We start from the raw sequence: 13600 nt of genomic DNA, 5'->3' as shown, positions 1-13600 counted from the left end.
GCGTTGGGTGTGCCAAACGTCACCGTAACTGGGTGACTATAAAGGTACACTACAGGTATCTCCGAAAGTGTCTGTTGGGTTGGCACGAATCGAGACTGGGATTTGTCACTCCGTATGACGGAGAGGTATCTCTGGGCCCACTCGGTAATGCATCATCATAATGAGCTCAATGTGACCAAGTGGTTGATCACGGGATCATGCATTACGGTACGAGTAAAGTGACTTGCCGGTAACGAGATTGAACGAGGTATTGGGATACCGACGATCGAGTCTCGGGCAAGTAACGTACCGATTGACAAAGGGAATTGTATACGGATTGATTGAATCCTCGACATCGTGGTTCATCCGATGAGATCATCGAGGAGCATGTGGGAGCCAACATGGGTATCCAGATCCCGTTGTTGGTTATTGACCTGAGAGTCGTCTCGGTCATGTCTGCGTGTCTCCCGAACCCGTAGGGTCTACACACTTAAGGTTCGGTGACGCTAGGGTTGTTGAGATATTAGTATACGGTAACCCGAAAGTTGTTCGGAGTCCCGGATGAGATCCCGGACGTCACGAGGAGTTCAGGAATGGTCCGGAGGTGAAGATTTATATATAGGAAGTCAAGTTCCGGCCATCAGGAAAGTTTCGGGGGTAATCGGTATTGTACCGGGACCACCGGAAGGGGTCCCGGGGGTCCACCGGGTGGGGCCACCTATCCCGGAGGGCCCCATGGGCTGAAGTGGGAGGGGAACCAGCCCCTAGTGGGCTGGTGCGCCCCCCTTGGGCCTCCCCCTGCGCCTAGGGTTGGAAACCCTAGGGGTGGGGGGCGCCACACTTGCCTTGGGGGGCAAGCCACCCCCTTGGCCGCCGCCCCCTAGGAGATTGGATCTCCTAGGGCCGGCGCCCCCCCTAGGGACCCTATATATAGTGGGGGGAGGGAGGGCAGCCGCACCCTAGCCCCTGGCCTCTCCCTCTCCCTCCCGTGACACTCCTCCATCTCCCTGTGCTTGGCGAAGCCCTGCCGAGATCACCGTTGCTTCCACCACCACGCCGTCGTGCTGCTGGATCTTCATCAACCTCTCCTTCCCCCTTGCTGGATCAAGTTGGAGGAGACGTCTTCCCAACCGTACGTGTGTTGAACGCGGAGGTGCCGTCCGTTTCGGCGCTAGGTCATCGGTGATTGGATCACGAATAAATATGCATGGGTAATCCCTCTTCTCCCACTTCCAGTTATTATGTCAATGGGATTTGGCCTTATTCTTATTCCGACAGCAACAAAAAATCTTCGTCGCATATGGGCTTTTCCTAGTGTTTTACTCTTAAGTATAGCTATGGTATTCTCAGTTCAACTGTCTATTCAACAAATAAATGGAAGTTCGATCTATCAATATCTATGGTCTTGGACCGTCAATAATGATTTTTCTTTAGAATTTGGATACTTGATTGACCCACTTACTTCTATTATGTTAATACTAATTACTACTGTAGGAATCCTGGTTCTTATTTATAGTGATGGTTATATGTCTCACGATGAAGGATATTTGTTATTTGAGTAAGTTTTTTCAATACTTCCATGTTGGGTTAAGAAGGAAATTATAGCTATGTTTGTAATTTACCTCAAGTGTGTTTTCAATGGACGGGGGAAGAATACATTCCCAACAATAGTGGTATGGTGTGTACTAGCCGTGACCATGAATATCATTGATTCACAAATTTATTTTTCTTCCCGACCATCCTGATAGTAGAAGATAGTGTCTGGTTACTTCTACTATCTTTCCATGAGCTTTCTTGGTTGTTACTTATCGTGAGCGAATCGCCTTGTCGTCAGATCTTGCTGGTCTCGAAAAGCATTTGTTACATACGTGACATCGTCTAGGGACGATTTCGTGCCGAACTGTCTATACCCGATTAGAATGCGAATTTAACTCTCTCTTTCTTAAATGTTTTCGTCGTGAGTTATGACCTAGGACAAGAAAGTGGGGACGGGAGGTTAGAGTTTCTAGGGATGTCAAAATAGCTAATACTGGATCCTAAATAATGCCGTGGAGAATTAACTCTTTACATTACTACTACCTGACTAAATCCATCCGCATTTCTATATGTATTTCCTTGGTTTGCAGTTGCGGAAATCCGCACAAGCCCTCTTCACGCTATGGTTAACCCGGATGCTACCGGACCGAGGACCCATGGAGAACTCTAAATCGGCTTTATACGATCGCAAGCCGAGAACTAAAAGAGTTCGGCTGCAGGAAGGTGCTTTCTCTAGCGATTCTTGCCTGCTCGTTCATATCTTACCGCTGTAATATGAGTAATGTAGTGATTATTAAAATCTTTAATAGTAGGTACAAGTATACACATGTGATTCCTTAGGGAGCTACTTTCGCTCTTGCTCAGAGTGAGATATTAAAATAGAACTAGCCTATTCTACAATGTCTCAATTGGGTGTTTATATGATGTTAGCTCTAGGTATAGGTTCTTATCAAGCTGCTTTATTCCATTTGATCACTCATGCTTATTCAAAAGCTTTATTGTTCTTGGGATCCGGATCCGTTATTCATTCAATGGAACCTCTTGTTGGATATTCACCAGATAAAAGTCAAAATATGGTTCTTATGGGCGGTTTAAGAAAATACATTCCAATCACAAGAACTACTTTTTTATGGGGTACACTTTCTCTTTGTGGTATTCCACCTCTTGCTTGCTTCTGGTCCAAAGATGAAATCCTTAGTAATAGTTGGTTGTATTCGCCCTTTTTTGGAATAATAGCCTCCTTTACTGCAGGATTAACTGCCTTTTATATGTTTCGGATATATTTACTTACATTTGATGGGTATTTGCGTGTTCATTTTCAAAATTACAGTAGCACTAAAGAGAGTTCCTTGTATTCAATATCCTTATGGGGAAAAAGGATAACCAAAGGAGTGAATAGGGATTTCGTTTTATCAACAACGAAGAGTGGAGTTTCTTTTTTTTCACAAAATATACCAAAAATTCAAGGTAATACAAGAAATAGGATAGGATCCTTTACTACGTCTTTTGGGGCTAAAAAAACTTTTGCCTATCCGCATGAAACGGGAAATACTATGTTATTTCCTCTTCTTATATTACTACTTTTCACTTTGTTCATTGGATTCATAGGAATCTCTTTTGATAATGGAGGAATTGGTAATGGAATAGCAGAGTTAACTCATATTATCAAAGTGATATAAACATGTTGAGGAATCTCTCAATAATAATTTAGCCCCAGGAAAGTGTCCAACGGCCATTTGTTAGGTATCCAAAAGTTTCAAGGTTAACATCGGGCCAATACTCAGACTAAACTTCTTACCCAGGAAAGTTCTTCGAAATCCGTACTTTATTGTAGAATGTTCATTTTATGGAATTGAGTACTGAAATGATCTAATTCTAAGCTGGCAATTTCTGTTCGCTATATGAGGCTAAATCTAGCTATCCTCATGGTTACTGTGATTGGGGATAAGCTCATTAGCTATGAACCTATCTTGTTCTAAGGCGATTGTCACCGTCAGATTTATTCTTTTATGTCAGATAGTAATATGGATTTAATAATCTATCAAGTTTTACAAAGTGCGAAATCAACTAAAATAACATATAAGTTTAGATTAGCACTCAAGTCTTTACAACACAATGATCTTGTAATATAAATCGATGTTCATCGTCATGTATTAAGTCATAGATCTTATTATCAATAGATCATTATTCTCAAATCATCAACTAGTCTATCTTACCTCTTAATGCGATATAAACAAGAAGGGTTAACCGAACTCACGAGTTTTTTGACTCAAGCCACAACAACTTGGCTCTTAATCTTTACATGGACTAGGCCAAACTATTTATCCAAATGAGTTACTCGATTTTTTGTGTCTTGCTGCAGTTCTTAGCGTACTTAGATAAGAAGAGAAGATATCCATAAATTAATCGATAGATGGGTGAGTACTTACAGAACCTACGTTAAAACCAGACTCTTAATACCAAGCTTTTCACTTCACATCATCTAATATATTTAAACAAATGATTATGCCGATGCTGATGCCTAAGAAGCTCACGTAGTTAGTTTGATTACTCTTTTAGTCGCTCTTTGACTAATAGTGCTACCAGGAATTTACAAAAATAGTCTACTTGACCAAAAAAAATCACCTATCCGTGGAGTCCCTTATCTAGGCCAAGGTCCTCTACGCGCTAAAGGACATAGTTCTCCTAGCCACGTTGTTGTAAACAAATACAAACACACACCACCTCAAATTTAAGCGACCTAACCGACTATGTACATACCGACACTATTTACCCATAATAGTGTCTTCTGCGAAGTGTGAGACCTTTCTCTCTCCTCCTCCCGCCAAAGGTTGTAGCCCATTCCCTCTTGGCTCCAAGACTAGCAGCCAAAAAGTAATAGCCATAATCATGGGCTATACAGCCAATTTGATCACGTGCAAAGAATATAACATCTACAGTCGAGTAACTCATCGAGCCCTAGTGACACCGGAACCAAGACGTTGAGAAGCTCCAAACCACCCTCCGAACACCACTGCAATATTGTACCGTTTTACGGATAAGCTGAAAAATCGTAACACTCGATATATGCAGATAATGGTTTGGACGATATCATAAATAAAAGTTTAGGCAAACTTATAACTATCGCACCCAGACTAGACCATAAAGCCAGTAAGTAAATATGAGACGGCTGCCGTGCTTTGTCACTCCGAAATGTAACCACGATGAGTCCTCAAAATCCTCTCCACTAATCCTATCATGTCTATATCCCTTGTCTTGTCACCAGCTCGCTACAGACTCTCAATCCCCTCTGACTCACTCCTTAAGTTCATTAAATAAATTAACCCACTCTGCTATAAATATGATAAGCGGAGTGTTAATAACTTCACACATGCATAAAATGCCTCAGAATGCCAAGGTCATCCCTCATCAAAACATACATACAAATCATTTAAGAGTGTACTACTATAAGAGTGTCCAAACTCATGATCTAGAATCAACGCAAGACATCACCACTATATTGACACAACATATCTGTGAGAGGGTGTAGCCATCGATACAAGTCTATATCATATTTCACATGGCTCGCTCCCAAATCCATGTCAAAGCTCGGGAGGGAGTCCGAATAAAATCTCTACTCCCTACTGTCTCCTGCGCAAATGCGTCTTGCAGAGCCCAAGTTTCAACTTTCCTTCCATCTCAAACACTGTACGGCTATCCCTAATCCCTTCTGCCCAGAATTAAGCTCCCAACCATTAAAGGCGCACCACACAACGTCACTCCATCTGCTAGTTACCTCAAAAGTGTCCTTCTGTAGCGACCCTTGCTGCCATGAAAAATCCGCCACACTTCCTAATTCATTTCTGCTATGTTGAATTCATATGTGCAGAGTCCACTCTACCCGCGGCGTTATCTTCCATTGTCGTGAAATACCCGCCGACAAAATTCTAATAGAGTGTTCTCACAATTCAATCGAGCATATCCGCTCCGTCCTTGCTCTTCTCGCCTCGTCTTAACCAAGTCAAACCTCCATACACTATTCCACCTACGTATGCTCTCCTGTTCCAGCTCCTTGTCGTCCTTGAGTGGTAGTTACAAAACACTGATCAGTCCCAGTATCTATTTAATCTAAAAAAACATATTATAAATAAAGGGGAAATTAACATGTTCGCCATGTCATTGTTGTAATATTTGTCAATCAATCACTTCTATCTTGAAACAGATAACACTATCTACCAATATAGTTGCTATATACAAGCAGTAAAACTAATACTAATCTGGAAATTGAAGGAAATAAACAATTCATACGATTCTATGAAACTTTGACCTATTACCATTCAATGTATCCTCTTAGAAATACTAAGAGGAGTACAATACTTTATTCCTCTATCAATTTGTAAATATAGAGAAAGAAATAGTTTCATAAATAAATTAAATCTAAACATAAAAAGAGTATTTATAAAGCCCAAATTTCCTGAGATTATTGAATCTGATCTACCTAACTGATCTATTTGAAAATCATAGTCATTATATTCTTAAATTCTTATGCGTAATGATACCAAGGCGCATTAAGTAATAATATTCAGTTAGCCAAAATAGAACTAGCGAGCATCAGAATGCTCATCTCCGTATTGGCTCGCAGATAATTTCTACTAGAAAAAGTGGTATAAATAACAATATAAATATGGCGATTATTATATATATGGAACTAATTAATTTATGTATATAACTTGAATTCTAAATAGAAATCCTGGCATACATCTAATAAATGCTATCATCTTTTTAACTATACTGTATATCAGAGAAAATAAATTAAAAAATCCTGTAGCCATGCCTAGAATATCTAACATACAGACCAAATAGAGTCGTAAGAGAATACATGACCAAGTAAAAATAAATAACAATGATCTAACGTCATGGGGATGGTGCGGCCAATACGATGAATCTGTACTTCTTTCATATGTATATAGACGCTATGGGACTCTGGGATTTCGAAATATGTCCAGAAGTTTTATATGTGCTTTAAATGGCTTTGGTTGTTCATTGACCAACTATTGCCCCAAAATGAATGGGCTCCTTGCCATAACTTTCAATAATTACCGAAGTGTACTTGAGAAAAATAAATCGATTAAAGAAACATGTGAATACATTACTCAAAATTCTCATCTATCTGAGATCTTACATGTTTGAGCATAGAAACAGTGTATATATAACAAAGACACGGTATTCTTTCTCTCTATTCCTACCTATATATAGCGAGGTTCCGCCCGTTCCTAATCTACGTGTCTTACTTAGTTACACATTACTACTAATCATAATTAAAATGCAATCCCGGCTCTTAGCAGATCAATCTAATATGAAGGAATGTCTCATCTTATCTCAACAACAAGATTACAATGGAAACAGCTGACTCATCTCTGCCTTATATGGACGTAAGGTGCGCAACTTCGATAGCTCCAATCGCTTATTCTCGTATATTTCTTTAGGTATCGCCTGATCCATTGTAAATCTTACACTTAACTACCTCTGCTATAAGTAGAGACGCTGTTGACATATAATATCACAAACTAACCCAATATCAACAGTGCTTGATACGAATTGTTGTACCATGAAGTCCCGTGTACTTATAGACACAAACTCGGATTTGACAAATTACCTCGTAACTACTTGTGAGTCAAGGAGTCCTACCGCACCCATGTTATTATTTAATAAAGAGGAACGTTTAGCTAAGATAAGAATAGATACAGCAGGTGGATTAATAGAATCATAAATAGGTTGATTTATTGTAAAAGCAATCAATGACGTGCTTGCTCTACATCCATAATAGAAATACGCACTTTAAAGTAGCTCTCCCTGCGAATATACAACCTAATCTTTCCCTAATCCAAAATTGGCCAGAAAGATAGATAACTTATCGTATGAAGAGAAACCTAGGAAGAATAAAGAGCGTCCATGAATATCTCCTTCTTCCCTAATCCAAGATTGGAGAAAGAAGATCTAAGAGGGACCTATGGAGAATGTAGTCAGAAATCCATAATAGAGTCCGACCACAACGACCGAATTAATTATCCTCATCGAGAAACTTAGACTACTAAATAGAAAAGATTTGAAAATCATGGCATGGGTCTCCTTTTTTTCTTTCTTTAGAGTTTTCTATATGCACAATTTCTCGATGTTTCGATGAGAATTTCTTGACTTTCCATATATAGAAAGAGATAGACTATAAATGACATCTCTTATGTCAATAAGACCAAAGGGATGGATATTAAATGATAGGAAGTGCTAGGAAGTGAAATAGAATGAAATAGAGCCACTTTGGGCTTCCCTATGAAATGAGGCATGGAACGGAGCCACTACGAAGAAATTATGGGAGTTACGAAAGAAGCTTCGGACTCATATTGTTCATGGGTTGAGAGCGGGAGTGATGAACTCTAGGAGGTCGAATCCCCCCTTGTTCCTCAGTAGCTCAGTGGTAGAGCGGTCGGCTGTTAACTGACTGGTCGTAGGTTCGAATCCTACTTGGGGAGATTTTATTCATTCTTTAATGTAAGAATTTTAATGTAAGAATAAAGAATTGAATTAAAGGGCTTGCTTTGACCCTTAGGAGTAGGTAACCCGTTCGCTATCCTTGTTTCTATTTCTATTGCATTCTATCTCATCGTATCACATTCTGTTCTACGATTCCACTTCGACAAAAGGAAAGAGCATACCTAAGTTCAATAGCTTTACGTCCGCTATCCCGATCATGATTTTCCTACCCTCAGGGGGAAAGTAAAGGCCCTTCCCCCTTTGGAAGGCTGTGGGCGAGGAGGGATTCGAACCCCCGACACCGTGGTTCGTAGCCACGTGCTCTAATCCTCTGAGCTACAGGCCCAGCTGTCTCCACTGGATCTCTTCCCGGGGGTACCCCTTCATTTCAGGTTAAGAAGATGGGAAAGCGCCTTTCTCTCTATAAGAACAGTGCGTTCCGAGGTGTGAAGTGGGAGAGAGGGGATGTGATGATTGAGGTTTTGAATAAGACGACCTTTGCATTTTAGATTTGGATCTTTTTCTTATTTCAAAATAGTGAAAAAGTCAAATAAGAGGTGTTAAGCTTTTTATCATTCTGGCATCGAGCTATTTTGCCGCAGGACCTCCCCTACAGTATCGTCACCGCAGTAGAGTTTAACCACCAAATTCGGGATGGATTGGTGTGGTTCCTCTACGCCTAGGACACCAGAATATCGAACCATGAACGAGGAAAGGCATGAGATAAATAGCTTGAGCTAGTAATTGAGTAAGCCCCAAATTCTTGACTGAAGAGTTGGGACATGTCCAAGAGGAGCCCGTCTGCCGCGTGCGCCTTACTTCTCATCGATCCAATGCTAGCCAGGATCCAAATCCATAAGACCGAGAAGCTGCTTTTGTTCGGTGAATGGTATTGTCATCCTTCAGTACAGATACAACTTCCTCTGTTGAACAAAGAAGATACAAGACATAGAAAGACCGACAGCAGCCGGCTACCCTGAACCATCGAATAAATAAGCAGTTCTCGACAATATCAGCTCCGTGTAGGCACAAGGTCCATAACAATCGTCTTACATATACGAGAATCGCGACACATGCAGCTGCGCGACACACACATCCCAGACTTCCTACTAGCTCTCCACTTGAACAAGACGATGAAACTGACCAAACCTATTAAACGGCTTCGTTCTCCGCCCGGCATCTAATCATCTCATTTATCCATATTAATCCCTAAACTCAACTTCATGTTTTACAAGTATACTCCTCAATCCTCTCCGGCGTCTGAATGAGAAAATAATATGTGAGAGAACTCGCGTCCTCGCGCGTTAGAAATGCTACAACGGCTGACTTCGGACCGTACCCGGAGCCCGAGGGAAGATAGAGAGCGAAACTACATGCACATTGGCCGAACGGTCGGACCGAGGGGCTGTTCTAGACATAGAACTCTTACAAGGACCCTACTACATTTTATGCCACTTTAGTGCAGCTATGTCATCGACTCTACGCGCACTATCCAAACAATACTACCATGGTTACTCTTAGCCATAGCAAGCCTATACTCTCCCAGAATCAACCCACCAGAGGTGCGTCCTCCGCCAGTCGCTCCTCCGTACTAGAAAGTCCTCTCAATGCTCTAACGCCCAACTACCCGGATATGGACTCGAACTGTCTCACGACGTATGCCTAACCCACCGCCGTGAAGACACAAGCCATTCCCTACACAACCGTCCCGCACCCGTATTATGATGGTCCGAGCGAACAGCCCAACCCTTGGAGCCGACCATCCCACCCCTACATGCTGCCAAGTAACAGCCAAGGATAAGGGGCGAACAACAGAGAATCCGGATAGCTAGTGGCGATTTAATGAACTAGCCAAAACCATTCCCGTCGATGTCGGAACTCTTGGCGCGAACGTGGTCAATCATTCAGTCCTAGTATTATCGCCATTACCGTTGTTGTTTGAATCCCTTGGCAACCAGGCGTGGCTTGTACCTCTCAATGGAGCCATCAGCATGTTTCTTCACCTTGAAAACCCATTTAGAATCAATGATATTGACACCAGATGGAGGTGGAACCAAATGCCAAGTGTTTTTTCTTTGGAGAGCATGGATCTCCTGCTCCATAGCAGCACGCCAATGAGGAATGCCAAGCGCTGCCTGGAAATGTCGTGGTTCAGTTGTAGGATCGGCTTCAGCATGAGCAACACAGGCCGCAAGCCATGCGACAGTACCGTCAGTGAGCTTCTTCGGTTGGAAGATGCCACTCTTGCTGCGAGTATGAGGACGCAAGACGGCCGACTGAGGCGGCGGTGGAGCAGCCACCACACGGGAGCCACTGTCCAACAGAGACGAAGAAGACACGCTGTCAGGCGAGTCAATGATCGCAGCCGGTGAGGTAGTCACTGTCGTACCCGAGCCTGGAGTAGTTGGCGAAGACAGGCTGGGCATGGTTGGTGACGACGGGCCAGGCAACGAGGACGAACCCGAGGCACCAGCCGACGAGGCCGCCGACCCAAGTGACAGGGCTGCGGGGTCAGCCGACCCGGGCGACCGCGCAGACGCCAGCCCAGGCGATGTGGGTGTCGCGGGGTCCATCGCAGTGTCCGTCGCTACGGGGGTCGTCAGCCCAGGAGACTGCAAGGCCGCCAGGTGACGTGGGCGCCCCATCGAGGCCACATGCATGAGGCATGCATGTATGATCAGTGTCGGGGGAGGCGGCCGGCGTATCAACGGGGTCAGCCGGCGCAGCGACAGCTGGCACAGTCGAGGCCGCATTAGCATCATCATCAAGAAGCTCAAGTCGAGCACCTCGTCCAGTCCCTGCACCATGGTTAGGCAACAACAGAGGAGAATATGCAGCATCTACAAATTGATCAGGCAAAACTGGAAAAGAGTGCAACTTGGTGACGGGAGTATCAGTGGGAGATGTGAGCGTGGAAAAAGGGAAGACAGTCTCATCGAACACAACATCACGAGAAATGTAAACACGATTTGTTGGAAGGTGGAGACACTTGTAACCTTTGTGGAGAGGACTGTACCCAAGGAATACACATTTTTTGGATCGATACTCAAGTTTATGCTTATTGTATGGGCGGTGATGCGGCCAACACGCACAACCGAACACTTTAAGGAAGGAGTAGTCTGGAGTTTCATGGAGCAACACTTCTAGAGGAGACTTCATGTGAAGAAGTCGTGCGGGAATCCTATTTATCAAAAAACAAGCAGTAACAAAAGCATCACTCCAGAACCGAAACGGGACAGAGGCATGTGCAAGAAGTGTTAGACTAGTTTCAACTATATGACGGTGCTTGCGCTCAGCTGCACCGTTCTGCTGATGTGTATGAGGATAGGACACATGGTGAGAGATGCCAAGCTTCTGAAAGAAGGTGTTAAGATTACGGTATTCACCCCCCAGTCAGACTGGACATGAATGATTTTGTGCTTAAGCAACCGCTCAACATGTGCTTGAAATTGCATAAAGACATGAAACACATCAGATTTGCGCTTAATGAGATAAATCCAAGTAAAGCGACTGAAAGCATCGATGAAACTGACATAATAGTTGTGACCACTAACAGAAGTTTGGGCATAGCCCCACACATCCGAAAACACAAGTTCGAGAGGAGCCTTAACAACAGACTCGATACAGAAAAAAGCAACTGATGACTCTTGCCTTGTTGACAAGCATCACACACTAGAAACTCCTTATTACTAGACTCAACTGGAAGACGATGACGATGCAGCACATGGCGCACAATGGGAGTGGCAGGATGACCAAGGCGAGAATGCCACTGTGACAACGACACCCGAACACCACTGAAAACTTGAGATACTCGTGGCACATCAAGCGCTCGTGGTACATCAAGCACATATAAGCCATCGCGAGCTCGACCACTAAGAAGAACGGCCCTCGTGTCCCAGTCCTTAACAAAAAATGAAATGGACTCAACAAACACATTGTTGTCATAAGTCAATTTAGGAACCGAGAGTAAATTACGTGTGACTGAAGGAACACGAAGGACATCAAGGAGACGCAAAGTTTTAGTGGTACGCGAAAGAAGAGATGCCTGACCAACATGTGAGATGGGCATACCTGATCCATTGGCAGTGCGGACCTGATCATGACCGGTGTAGGGCTGGCGAGTAGCCAACTTGTCAAGCTGGCTCGTCAGGTGATCTGTTGCGCCTGTGTCCATGTACAAGGCAGGATCCACATAATATGAAGGAGTGAACCCAGGGTCATGTGTGGCGAGAGCGGCTTGCTTCTCGTTGCCCTTCCCATTATTCCCAATGCCAAGGAAGTCACGTTTAAACCAACGATGGCACCGAGACGCCAAGTGTCCCTCAATGCCGCAAAGCTGACACTCCACCCCACCGCCACACGCCTCGCAGTGGAGCCGCTTGCGGCTGGCCATTGGAGGAGCTGAAGCGGGCGGACGAGGCTGGTTGCCCGAGGACGGAGGCGGTTTCTGCTTAGCACCACGGCCACCGGTGCGGAGAGCAGTGTTCGCAGACGGGCCCTCCCTGTAGACTCCAACTGAGCGGCGAGCGGCGAGCCGCTGCTCCGTGCTGAGGAGGCGGGCGTAGAGGTCACGAGGCGGCATCGGCGTGTCACGTCCGTTGACGTTTTCAACAAGAGAGTCATAGTCCTCATCAAGGCCATTGAGAATAAATGAAGTAAACTCCGCGTCACGGAGGGGCTTCCCAATTGAGGACAGTGTGTCAGCCAAGCTTTTGACCTTGTTGAAGAAGGCTGTAATGGAGAGAACATTTTTCTTGACCTCACCTAGCTGATTACGAATGGCAGAAGAACCGGCCAGCGACTGCGAGGAGAAGCTAGTATCGAGGGTAGCCCATGCATCCCTCGACGTCGTGGCAAAGACCACCATGCCAGCCATGGAAGGAGTGAGCGAGGACTGAATAGCACCCAGAATAGCCTGATCCTGAGCAATCCACCGACGATGAGCAGGGTTGGGCACCATGACGGAGCCACCAGTGGCCGAGGGCACCGGAACAGTGGCCGGGGGACACGGCAGCGTACCGTCGACATACCCCTCGAGACACTACTAGGAAAAGGGCTACTAATGGCGCACCAGTTTTGCCTACTAATGGCGCACTACTGGTGCGCCATTAGTATCACGCCACTAGTATTTCTTACTAATGGCGCACCACCGGTGCACCATTAGTATCTGGTATACTAATGGCGCACCACGCAGTGCGCCATTAGTATCTAGCATACTAATGGCGCACTGTTGGGTGATGCGCCATTAGTATGAATATTAGGTTTTTTTTACTTTTCTAAATTTTGCACAAGTTACAAAATATATTATTGGACATAATATAGACAGCACCCCACAACAAGAGCAGATTCATCGAATACAATAGAAGATTAGTCTCCGAATACAATTCATCATATTAGTCTCCGAATTCAAAAGACCGAACAAAGATAGAACATTACAAGTCTCGAGACCGCGAGTAACGAGTTTGTCGGAAGTAATACTAATCCTAACAAGTCCTACTAATCATCATCATACAACTTCTACTCGTTATTAATAACAAGTCATACGATCATCATCTTGATAGTCATCGAACCAACCCAA

General features: G+C 44.1%; 2 non-coding genes across 2 annotated transcripts; one reads left to right on the top strand and one right to left on the bottom strand.

Moving 5' to 3' along the window:
* The first annotated feature begins 7949 nt into the window (after positions 1 to 7949).
* Positions 7950 to 8021, top strand: TRNAN-GUU. The gene has a single exon. It is a non-coding gene; the product is annotated as a tRNA-Asn (tRNA).
* Positions 8022 to 8294: 273 nt separating this feature from the next.
* TRNAR-ACG lies at positions 8295 to 8368 on the bottom strand. Its single transcript has one exon. It is a non-coding gene; the product is annotated as a tRNA-Arg (tRNA).
* Between the last annotated feature and the right edge of the window lie 5232 nt (positions 8369 to 13600).

Source organism: Triticum urartu, chromosome 2 (genome assembly GCF_003073215.2).
Source record: "Triticum urartu cultivar G1812 chromosome 2, Tu2.1, whole genome shotgun sequence".
NCBI classification, from domain to species: domain Eukaryota; kingdom Viridiplantae; phylum Streptophyta; class Magnoliopsida; order Poales; family Poaceae; genus Triticum; species Triticum urartu.
The sequence above is the reverse complement of the archived record's forward strand: the minus strand, read 5'-3'. Positions and strand labels throughout refer to the sequence as shown.